The 12467-nt window shown below is 35.0% G+C and overlaps 1 protein-coding gene across 3 annotated transcripts in view; it reads left to right on the top strand.

Annotated features, from left to right (window-relative positions):
• The window catches only part of INTS6 (integrator complex subunit 6), a 90690-nt gene that overhangs the window by 28445 nt on the left and 49778 nt on the right, over positions 1-12467 (top strand). The window contains exon 1 of one of the 3 annotated variants that reach the window (XM_033436903.2): positions 5694-5834. The exons of the other annotated variants lie outside the window; for them this stretch is intronic. The gene's annotated coding sequence lies outside the window, so the exon portion shown is untranslated. Of the gene's footprint in view, positions 1-5693; positions 5835-12467 lie in introns of those variants that run through there. 3 annotated transcript variants of the gene reach the window in all.

Genomic DNA, 12467 nt, shown 5'->3' with positions numbered 1-12467 from the left:
TTAAATGCAAGGATCTTGTGGATGATTTGGTATAGGATGTGGCTCATAGATTATATCTGTGAAAGTTATAGAGAAACCTGGTACAAAGTTGTTTTGAGTGTAGAAAATAGTTAATGGAAAAACTTGGTGCCATACCGCCTCCTGACCTGGCTAAATTTGTACAGGCCAGAATGATCTAATTACTTATAACTTGTTTGTCAAAGTAATGTAGGGATACCATTTCCTCTGTGACGGTTCATCATTTAGCAGTATGTTAGCAATTACAAGAGAAACAGTGTGTATTATGGACAAAAATCCTGAGCTGTATAAAATCATTTTACCTTAATTTATAATTTTAATGATCTTTTTTGGCCTTTTAATAAAAGTCCAGGCCATTGTCGGAATTGTTCATGAGTGTGTTTCTAGTGTAGTGTTTTTTGGATAACTCTGTAGGACTTTTGATGACTGCTTGTGATGGAAGAGTATGTGTGTATTTTTTGACTTTTTTTCTTTTTAAATGTAGCTATTTGGTAAAACTGGTTGTTTGTCGTATTTTCACTTATGAGCTCTGAGTTAGATGGGACTTTGAATTCTGATACACAAGAAATTTATATTTCTTATTGCCATAATAGTTATCTTTGGTGTTTTTTTTTTTTATCTTTGGTGTTGATAAACATACTTGTGGTCATATACTCATAATACCATTTATCATGTTATGTTACTAATGTATCAGATGTTTTGGTAGAATCACTAAATTTTAATTGGAGTTATAGAAAAAAATTTTTTTCTGGTTTTTATTGCTTGCAAAGATCTTCTCTGGTACTCTTTTGCAGTGGAAAACTATTCTGTGCTATGATTCCAGGAACACATGGCTAACTATATTGCTCAATAAAGTAGTCAGAAGAAATCCTGCCAGTACCTTCTTGGTGATGAATGACATTCCAGGATCATGTAGCAGTTAGTTTTCTCTTCCTTGAAAGTGCTAATAGTAGTGTTATCTTTCAAATATTGAGATTTGCTGAAGACTCTTTCTGCATCTCTTGATCAGTTATGATTGCCCTGGAGGCTAACATTTTAGAGAAGATATTTGCAGTCATAAAAATCCTGTTGGCTTTTGGCATTAAAATTTTTGCCTTATGAGCTTTCCCAGCTTTTTAAGACAAACTAGGACAGCTACCTTCATAACTGCTTGGAAGATGTTCAGAAAGTGTACATGTTTGTAGAAAGAGAAATGTCTGAGTAACCTCAACTGTGTGTTCAAGTGGCTATAGTTTGGGGTCTTATCTTTTAACTTGTCAGTTCTCAAAAGTTGATGCAGAAGTCCCATCAGTCTTTGAGATGTGGACTGGTATTAGTGATTTTTCTGGATCATTTTGGTCAATGTTTAATGGTTTTATCTTTTGTAAGGATAATCTGTAATTAGGATCTATAATTACAGTTTGTATTTAACTCTTCATGATATATATACTGATTAAAAGACAATCCAGAATTTTTAAATCTGTTTCTACTATCTGAAATAATTCAGAAATCCCATCTCCCCACCACCATAAAATATTTGTATTTCACTAAAGTCACCAAAAATATGTGCCGTAAGCTGTCAAAACTATTTTAATTGTGTCTACAAAGATTTTTAAACACATTTAAAATTGTTGTTTCCCAGTACACTTAGAATTTTGGGGAATTTTGTCTTTATTTTTTTCTTTTTCAAAAAGACTTCTAAGGAATCTTGAGGGATGTCATTGTAGTATGATAGACTATATTAAACAGATCTGTGTGTAAATTCGTTTCTGAGTTTTCATTATCAAGATTAGCTCCTGTCTTACTGATTTGTGATTCAAATGTTCTAAACATATGTGTAACATTACTATATAAATATGTTAGTCTCTATCAATTCAACTTTCCAAGAACATTTACTAAGAATTTGTTGGATTTAGATCATTTGCATTTTCTTTTTTTTTCTTTTTAAGCCGAGGTCTTCTTAGAAGCCCATATGATTTAAATTTATTTATTTATTTATTTATTTATGGCTGTGTTGGGTCTTCGTTTCTGTGCGAGGGCTTTTTCTAGTTGTGGCAAGCGGAGGCTGCTCTTCATCGCGATGCGCGGGCCTCTCACTATCGCGGCCTCTCTTGTTGCGGAGCACAGGCTCCAGACGCACAGGCTCAGTAATTGTGGCTCACGGGCCCAGTTGCTCCGCAGCATGTGGGATCTTCCCAGACCAGGGCTCAAACCCGTGTCCCCTGCATTAGCAGGCAGATTCTCAACCACTGCGCCACCAGGGAAGCCCTGCATTTTCTTTTTTACCCATATTTTTGGCTGTGTTCTCTCAACCCCTTACTTCTGGTGTGCTATAGAAATGTATAATATCTACAATTATTATTATTTGAAAATATGTAATTATAATAAAAATGCATAATTAAAAGAAGTTGATGATATATTTAATACCTGTAGTGAATTTTCAGCAGTCCACATTTGCAGTACTCTTTTTGAAAGAACCTTTTTTCAAGGTCATGTGGAAAGAAAAACTCTTAAGGATTGCCTCTAGACAGACACTGTAATAGAATAATTAAAAGGAAATGCTGGCTGATCATTCTTTAGTGAAGCTGTATGGCTACAGTTACTCAACTATTATCTAGAATTCCGTGTTAAGATATATCAAAATAGTTTTTATTTCAGAGGGTGAAGCAACTTCACCCTGCATTTATTAGCCTGTCAGAACCAATAAGCAATAAGAGATACTATACATGTAAGAAAAATTTCATTTAGAGATGTTTCTATTATTCTTCTGATTCTAGCTCTTACATATATAAACTACTGATATTTAGAAAAGTAGTTTTCAAATGACTGCATCAGAATCACCTAAGTGTTTTATAAAATATACATGCCTCAGCTCTAATTCTGGAAATTTTGCTTCCATTGATCTGGACAGGGACCTGGGAATCTGTATTTTTGGATGTGTCCAAGTTGATTTTGATACACAGAAACTATGCATCAGAATCAACTATGGCTAGAAACCATAGTTTTAGAACATAACTACAAATATATATTTTTTAAAACTACAAAAAATACTTGTGAAAATAAACAGCTTTAACAAAACAAGATAAAACTGTTTTTGATGTACATGGCCAGCAATATGTTTTTTTTTTTTTACATCTTTATTGGAGTAACAGCAGTATGTTTTGTTTAAGATAAAAATTAATTCTTGACCTTTAGAATTGTTAAACTTGGGAATTGGGTGTCCAAGGGATATGGAATAGGTCTTCTGTGAATTTTTTTTTTATTGTGTTTGATATGACTTAGAATCACTTATTGGATAGCCCTCAGATATTAACTTCTATATCAACTGCAGCCAGTCTTTAGTTACTGCATATGGTATGCTGTGTTGAAGAGGACTCTTAGACCCTGAGAATGAGAATAGGGTAGAGGAGAAGAGGGTAAAAAAGGGGGAGTAATTAATTTATATTATCTGTCATGTGCTTGCTATATCTGTCTTAGGAGTTTTTATCGAAAGGACTACGTAGTTTTTCTCTTACCCTTACTACGCTTTAATTCCTGATTTGGATGTTCATAACTAGCATTATTTTTTTTTAAGTTTATATGTGCATAGAATTGGTGATAGTTACACTTAATTTTTGCTTTCTAGAGAGTTGCTGCTAAAATACCCTTCCATAATGAACTGTTCCAATTTTGAATGCTTAAAGTACATTTTAGATTAATTCAGCAATGATTTTTCTTGTGCTGCATAGTGACTTTGGTTGTGTACAAGAATCGTGGCACACCATACATTTATATTTAGTACTGCTATATTCTAGGTACTGGGGACACAAAGATGGAATTAAGCAAGGCTTTTGCCCCCTAGAAAACATATTGTCTTTCAAGATAGGAAAGTAAATAAGCATTTTTAACACTCTAAGATAAATCTCATGGCAGAAATAATGAGAGAAGCTAAGTTTTGAGGAATGAGTAAGGAATTGAGCCGTGACATTTCAGGAAGAGGGAACAGTGTATATATATAAGTAGGAAGGCATGAGAACAGTATATTGGGAGGCTATAAATTCTATGAGTGGAATATGGTCAGTGTAGGTAGGAGAAGTGGAGAGAAGTGGATGCTTGAAGTGTAGGTAGAGGCCAGATGAAACCATCCTAAGGAGACTGGACATCGTTCTGTTAACATTTGCAGAGGAGATATTGAAGATATTAAGCAGATGAGTCACACGATCAGATTTGCATTTTAGTGAGTGTACTTTGCTAGAACGTGAAAGAAGATAGATTTGAAGGATGGTAAACTGGGAAGAATTAGCAGACTACCTGCAACAACCCAGGAAAAACATGGGGTGTGCTAAAACTAAGCCAGCGCCGGACAGGGAGGCAGAAGTCTGAGAGATTCATAGGTTTTCATAGGTTAGGCAGGTCCTCAAGGACAGTAAGGGAGAAGAAAAAAGCAAAGTGTCTGACAGGGTTCTGAACCCAGGGTCCCTGCTTGGGCTTTAGAGGGTTCTGTAAATTCCCTGAAATGTTATCCAGACATTGTCTAGATATATATGCACGGTTTTCTGGGGGACAGAGGTCTCTAGCTTTAATCATATTCTCAGACAAGTAAAAAAACAAAACCCACGGTTTTAGTAGTATTTTGAGGTTTTCAACTTGGGAATCTATGTGTGGATATTATTGGTAGTGGTGACTGAGATGGGGATATTGGATAAGTAGTAGAAAAGAATATAAAATAATTGTTTGATCAAGTATCATTAACTTTAGGGTACAAATGTATTAAAGGAGTTATGAGCCAACTTTTTAAACAGTAAACTTAAAGACTTTTTCTTGCCCTTTAACATTATGTCTTAGGAAAAGTATTTTGTATTTAAAAACAGAGAAGTAAGCAGAATTTTATCTCTGGGTTCTGACAGAATTTTTATTTTGAAGCAGATTAAATAAATAATCGTTGTCATCTTATCATTTATTTATCAGATCTTTAAGTTGTTTTGTTTAAGGCCATAATGTAAACATCTTCAAGTGCTTATTTTAAACAAGCATGAACATTGATAGTCAGAATGCTAGGACAAGAGCATTGTGTTTCAGGGGGTAGTAGTGTCAAGTCATTTAAAGAGGATGGAAGCTTAATTCCTTTTCTGTTCAATAGTATGTAATTTAAGATGGGCTTTGACTGCATTGGCAGTTTCTGCCAATTAAACTCAGATCAAGTCAGTATGTTAGGTGTATTTCATGCCTCTCTAAGTCAGATTACAATTTGAGAGCATGAAAAAGCTGAGTACTTGGTCTCCTGATGGAGCACACTCACCTAAGCCTGAGGCTGTTAGTCTTTTATAAATACCTTCATTATATTATTTAGCTGTGTTCCATAAATAGCTATTTTATATAACTTCCACCTTGAATTGTTCTTTTCAGATGTAATACAATAGATTTACAGTTCTTTATGTTTGCGTATTAGGAATAAACGTGCATTGACTGGAACGATACTGAAACTATGATCTTTACATCAAGGCAAGGCTACATTTTGATCTAGACAAGGCTGTTTTGGTATATTTTTCCCCACGCTCTGTCTTTTCAGGTTGAATTACTGATTTTTCCCCCTTTGTTTTGTTTGTTGTGGTTTTGATGTTTTTTTTCCTTTCAGCTAAAGGAGCAGTCCAGTGGTTTTCAAGAAGTGCCAAAGTGCACTGACTGTCTCATGATGACTGGTGCCTCAGGGAGGGTCATGATTCCTGGATACAGGATCGACCTGATCCTGGATGTCACTTCAAGCAGTCAGATCGTGGGGAAAAGCCTTGTCTAATGGCTAGCCTTCCTCAAAAGTCTGATGCTAGTCATCTCGGAAGGCCTCAGAAAGAGCCTTAAAGGTGAGCAGAGTAGAGTGTAGTTCTCTCTGGGGGCTGTTACTATTCGTTGGAGAATATGATTCAACACAGAATGACAACCCTAACCTGATAAATCCAGGTTCAGTTGGTAAATTTAGTTTATAAATTTGTTGAGGATGGTGATCAGACCTCAACTTTTGACTTATTAGAAACCACCTTCCTAACCTTAAGATCTGTAAAGGGAGGAATTTGGTATTTCCTGGGCCCTTCAGAACCTTAGGTTAGTATCTGTTGTCGTAAATGGAAACAGCCTACTATCACAACTAAGGAACACTTTAGTTACAAAATTGCATTATGTTAAATACCCATGGATTAAAAAAAATGTAGTGAAGTATTCTCTTAGTTTATATGGTTATCATATATTGATTATATATCAGGCAATTGGGCTTCAGGGCTTGGAAGGGCAAATTGGCATTTGATTTGTCTGTTACACTGATTTTTTTAAAAAACAGCCACTTTTGAAGCAGTTTGGATTTATGTAACACATATTTGGTTGCATTCAACTTGAAGAATTAGTACTACCTGCATCATTTGAGTAACATTTTTAACCCCATAAAAGATTCTTTAGAGATGTTTTGAGCATTTTGGTTTGGAAAATATTTAATTCTAGGCCTCTTTCTCTTGTCCTTTGAAGTACTTACAGAACCTAATTGTTCATATAATAATCTTGATTGCTAAATTTTCAATAAACTCTAAAACTTGTCTATCATAATAAGACTTACTAGGTTTTTGTTTAAAAATTTTTTAATTGAGTCACTATTAGTAAAAAAATAATATGGGCATGCACAATCCGCAATGTATTTGTGTACATTTTTACATTTAGAAATTATATATTCACTAATGTATTAATATTAGAAAACATATACAAAAGTAAGAATTTTAAAAGATGAGATGAAAAAACTTATAAAAGGGAGTTCTGATATTTTCTTTCCCCCCGCCACGCATCATGATGTATTTCGGGTTGACAAACTCTTTTTAAAGGCCAGATAGTAAATATTTTAGGCTTTTCAGCCCATATGGTTTCTGTTGGAACTACTCAACTCTGCTGTTGTAGGGTAAAAACAGCCACAGACAATATATTAAACAAATGAGCATGGCTGTTTTCAATAAAAATTTATTTACTGAAACAAGCTGTGGGCTGGATTTGGCTGGAGGGCCATTGTTTGTTGACCCCTGGAGTATACCCTGTTTTGCAGACCACTGCCCTAGACTTTGCAATTGTGTTCTACTACTTCTGTTAGATCCTTTCACCATCAGTTTTTAGAGTACAGTTGATCTTCCTTATTGAAGTGAGCAGAAGAATATTAGTAGTCAGAATGTATTGTTTAATTGAACAGATACTTATTGAATACCAGTGATGTTCAAACATAAGGTTAGGTGCTGGGATGAGTTTGGTAAGAGAGATAGGTAAACAGTTGTGGCATGGTGTAAGAAGTAATTTGATTACAGCACAAGCTGCTGAGAAAGTGGGCTGGCTCTGGGAAATGATGTATTAAGTTGGACTTGAAAACTTAATGCAAATTTGTGAAGTAGATGAGTTCAAAGGCATATAGGTGATAGAAGAGAGCATGGGAGAACCATATATATATACGTCAATAACTGATTGCTGGCAGAGTGTTCAAGAAAGAAGCAATAGGGAATGAGACTGGACAGATCAACATGGCTCACAGTGTGTGCTCTGCCAAGGAGCTTGAACTTTGCCTTATAGGTTGATGGTAATTGTTGAAGAGATTTTAGCAGAGGAAAAAGCCATCAGATTTGAATTTTAGAAAGATAGTGGCAGTAGTGTGGCGTATACAAGGAATAAATATTTTTGGTAACTTTTTTTTTTAACCTCTTTGTAAAAGAGGACACAAATTGTTTTTGTGGGTTGTTTTATACCAGACATAAAATAAAGAAACTTGGGATATTATTTAGCAACGAAAATGAATGAACTATTGACATGCTACAGTGTGGATGAACCTCCAAAACATTATGCTAGGTGCAAAAGACCACATGTTGTGTGATTCAGTTTTTACAACATTTTATGGAATGTCCATAAAATAGATTAGTGGTTGCCTGGGAATGGACTGGGGACTCACTGCAAATGGGCACAAGTGATCTTTTCAGGGTGTTGGAAATGGTCTAAAACTGGATGGTGGTGGTAGTTGTACAACTCTGTAAATTTACTAAAAATAATTGGATTGGACACTTTTTTTTAAATTGAAGTAGAGTTGATTTACAATGCTGTGCCAATATCTGCTGTACAGCAAAGTGTCTCACTTATACACATAGAGACATTATCGTTTTTAAATATTCTTTTCCATAATGGTTGATCCCAGGAGACTGGATATAGTTTGGATTGGACACTTTTTAAGATGGGTGCATTTTATGGTAGGTAATTATATTTCAATAAAGTTGTTAAAGACCTCACTTTTGAAATTTTTTGGATAAAACATATTGCTGATTCCCAAATAATTGCTCTTTACTCTGAACAAATATTGATCTTAAGCTGCTGGAACCAAAAAAAGGTGTTTTTTTTTTTTCCTCCTAAACTTAAAGGGTATACATTGTAACTATAGAGTTAACTGTAGGAACTACCAACTAAATAAATCATGTTGTTACTAAATTTTATAGAATTCACTTTGACTTTAATATTTTAAAATTTCCTTTCCTTATTAAATATCATATGAGGAGAACCTTCTTAAGTAGAATATTGGATAATATTAAAAAGCTAGAAGTAGCCTAAGGGAAATTTACTACCCCCCCCACTTTTTTTCCTCCAAGGAAATAATTGCTAAAGGAAAAACCTGAAGTTTGATGATTTAAAATTTATAAGTTGTTTCCTCAGTCTTAACAGTTATAGAAAATAGAGTACAGAGCAATTGGAAAATAGTTAATTTTACTCAGTAAATATTTATTGAGGGCCTACTATGTGCAAGGCACTGTTTTTAAAATCTGTTCTTTAGAAACAGATTTTAAAAGGTTCTTACTATGTTACTTTTATTCCTGGCTGCCAAAATTTATGAGGTTCAGTCGTAATCATTAAAATATGTACAAAACTTAATTGTGTTACCTTTTATTGTTTACAAGGTAATTTCACATCTCACTTAATTCCTAATTCTGCGAGAGTAAGGAAAATGAGTTTTGTAGTATAGCCAATTCCCAAGTAAGAGCCAGAGCTGGGACTTGACCATTGGTGTTTATTTTTACTTCAAGTCCATTGCTCTTTACATGCTAGTGTGTGATTTAAAAAAACAAACAAACAACCCCCCCCCCACCACCACCAACAGTACAGTACTGCATAAGGATAGGCATATAGATCAATAGATAAAATCAAGAGTCAAGAAACAAACCATACATTTATGGTCAATTGATTTTCGAAAAGGGCGACAAGATAGTTTAATGGGGAAAGAATAATCTTTTCAAGCAGAGGTACTGAACAACTGAATATCCACATGCAAGAGAGTGAGGTTAGACTCTTACCTGACACCATGTACAAAAATGAAATAAAAATGGGTGGGCAGCCTAAATGTGAGAGCCAAAACCCTTGAAAGAAAAAACATAGGCATAAATTTTGATGACTTTGGATTAGTTAGGCAATGGTTTCTTAGACATGGCACCAGAAACGCAACCAAAGGAAAATTAGATAAATCTGACTTCATCAAAATTAAAAGCATTTGTGCTTCAAAGGATACTGTGAGGAAAAGATAGTAACAGGAGGAAATATTTGCAAATCACATATCTGATAAGGGCCTAGTATCCAGAATATACAAGGAACTCTTATGACACAAAAATAAAAAGACAACCCAATTTAAAAAAAGGGCAACAGATTTGAAAAGATATTTTTCCACAGAAGACATACAAATGGCCAATAAGCACGTGAAAAGATGTTCACCATCATTAGCCATTATGGAAATGCAAACCAAAACCAATGAGATACCACTTCATACCTACTATAATGGCTAAAATAAAAAAGATGGATAAAGCAAATGTTGATGAAAAGGTAGAGAAACTGGAACTCTCATTGCTGGTAGGAGTGTAAAGTAATGTAGCTGCTGTGGAAAATAGTTTGACAGTTCCTCGAGAAGTTCTACACAGTTATTCTGTGACCCCAGAATTCTACTGATATGCACCTAAGAGAAATGAAAACATTACCACGTAAAATGTCATATCAGCATTATTTATAATAGCCAAAAAGTAGAAACAATATAATGTTCATCAGCTGATGAATGCATAAACAAGTGTGGTATATCCATACACATGGAGTGTTGATCCCCTTAAGAAGGAATGAAATTCTGACATACACTGCAGTGTGGATGAACCTTGAAAATATGCTAAGTGAAAGAAGTCAGACACAAAAGGCCACTTACTGCATGATTCCATTTATTTGAAATGTCTAGAACAAGCAACTCCATAGAAACAGAAATAGTGGTTGCTAGGGGTTGGGGATAAGATGAGATGCTAATGGGTATGGGGTTTCTTTTTTGGGTGCTGAAAATGTTCTGAAATTAGATAGTACCTCCCTGGTTCAGCCATTCTAAAGAAATGAAATAAAACAAATGGAAAAACTCGTATCTTTACCTGCATACATCTATTTCCCTCTCTAGTGCCTTTCTTAATTTCCTTTCACAGCAAATTTAGAAGTTGTTTCTGCTGTCTCCTTCGCTTCCCTACCTCTTTTTTACTCCTTAACCTATTACAATCTAGTTTCTGATTCTACCCATAATGAGGTCAGCAATGTCTTCCTCATCTTCCAAATCCAACTGTTGGTTTAAAATTTTTCTCTTTCATGACGTTTTGCCAGTACTATTGAATGCTCTTTCATATAGTTTTCTCTTGGCTTCTGGATTTATACTCTCCTGGCTTTCCTCTGGCTTTCTGTTCTGTTTTAATCCTTTGTCTTAATTTATTTGTTTGTTGCTTTAACACTTGTGACTGGTTTAATCTTAGATTTATTTATTTATTTTTTTCCTTTTTATTTGACATGCTCCTCTTGGGCAGTTTCATTCATTCTCAGGCTTCATCCATCAGTATTGTAAAAATTTCCATCTATAAACAGATTCCTAAGATTTGTTTTGCTAACCTGTATCTTTTTTAAAAAAACTTTATTATTTTTAATTTTTAATATGGAAAACATCAATAGGTAGATATAACCCACATAAAGCTCTTCAGGATCCTCAGTTTTTAAGCCTTCAGATGGTGTCAAAGTAAAAAGTGTTGAGCACCGCTGCTCTTGGGTGTATGTATGTATGTATGTGTACATATATATGTATATATACACACAGACATACACACACACATGTATTTTTTGAAAAATTGAGATATCGAAATATAACATTGTATTAGTTTCGGGTATGCAACACAATGATTTTATGTTTATATATTGAGATATATACATATATATATCACTATAGTAACTCTAGTGAACGTTGATCACTATACATAGAAAAAATTTTTTTTCTTGTGATGAGAACTTTTAAGATCTGTTCTCTTAGCAACTTTCAAATATACCAATACAGTATTCTTAACTGTAGTCGCTATGCTTTACATGACATCCCCATGATGTACCTGTTTTATAACTGGAAGTTTGTACATTTTGACCACCTTCACCCATTTGCCCACCCCCACCTGCCTTTATCTTTCTAATTGAGTTTTTTTTGCGGTACGCGGGCCTCTCACTGTTGTGGCCTCTCCCGTTGCAGAGCACAGACTCCGGACGCGCAGGCTCAGCGGCCATGGCTCATGGGCCTAGCCGCTCCGTGGCATGTGGGATTTTCCCTGACCGGGGCGTGAACCCGTGTCCCCTGCATTGGCAGGCGGACTCTCAACCACTGCGCCACCAGGGAAGCCCTCTAATTGAGTTTTGATGCTACTTAGGTGTTCTCCGTTTTCCCCTCATTTCCTCCCTTGGGATATCTGTACTCCCTAACTGGGCATAAAAATCACTTTATGATTTTATTCCAACTTTCCATGATTTATTTGGTTTTTACTACTTTTAAGTGCTTCACCATCAATGAATTGACCCCATTGTTCCTTGAATACATGACACTCTTTTATTTGTCAGGGCCTGTTCCATAATTTTGGAATGTTCCTGTCTCTTTCCACCTTTCAGTCCCCAAAACCTGCTCAGTATTTGTTGAGACACTGATCAAATGCTACCTCTTGTGAAGCTTTTGGGCATTTAGTTGTACTTTCTTCTCTGCACTTTTAGGGCTTTCTTCTTGTCACTGTAATCCCAGTTTTTGTTCATTATTTTACTTGTTAACTTATCTTACTGCCACTAGACTTTGTGTTGGGCTCCTGGCAGGCCCTTTCAGTTTGGGAACTCATATCCTTTAAGTTTCAGAAATGTTCTTATTTCTTTGACAATCTTTTCCTTCTTATGTCTCTATTCTTTCTTTTTGAATGTCAGACTTATGAATTGATTCGTTACAGTCATCATCATCATCATTATTTAACTTTTCTCTCCTACTTCCATCTTTGTCTTTATTCTTTCTTTGTTCTCTCTGGCTAGGTTGGTAAAGGGCTTGGCTTTTGCTAATGTTTTTATATTTTTTTGTTGAGGTGAAATACACATAACATAAAATTAATCATTTTAAAGTGAACAATTCAGTGACATTTAGTACATCCTTT

Source organism: Orcinus orca, chromosome 18, assembly GCF_937001465.1.
Source record: "Orcinus orca chromosome 18, mOrcOrc1.1, whole genome shotgun sequence".
In the NCBI taxonomy this organism is placed as follows: domain Eukaryota; kingdom Metazoa; phylum Chordata; class Mammalia; order Artiodactyla; family Delphinidae; genus Orcinus; species Orcinus orca.
The sequence above is the reverse complement of the archived record's forward strand: the minus strand, read 5'-3'. Positions and strand labels throughout refer to the sequence as shown.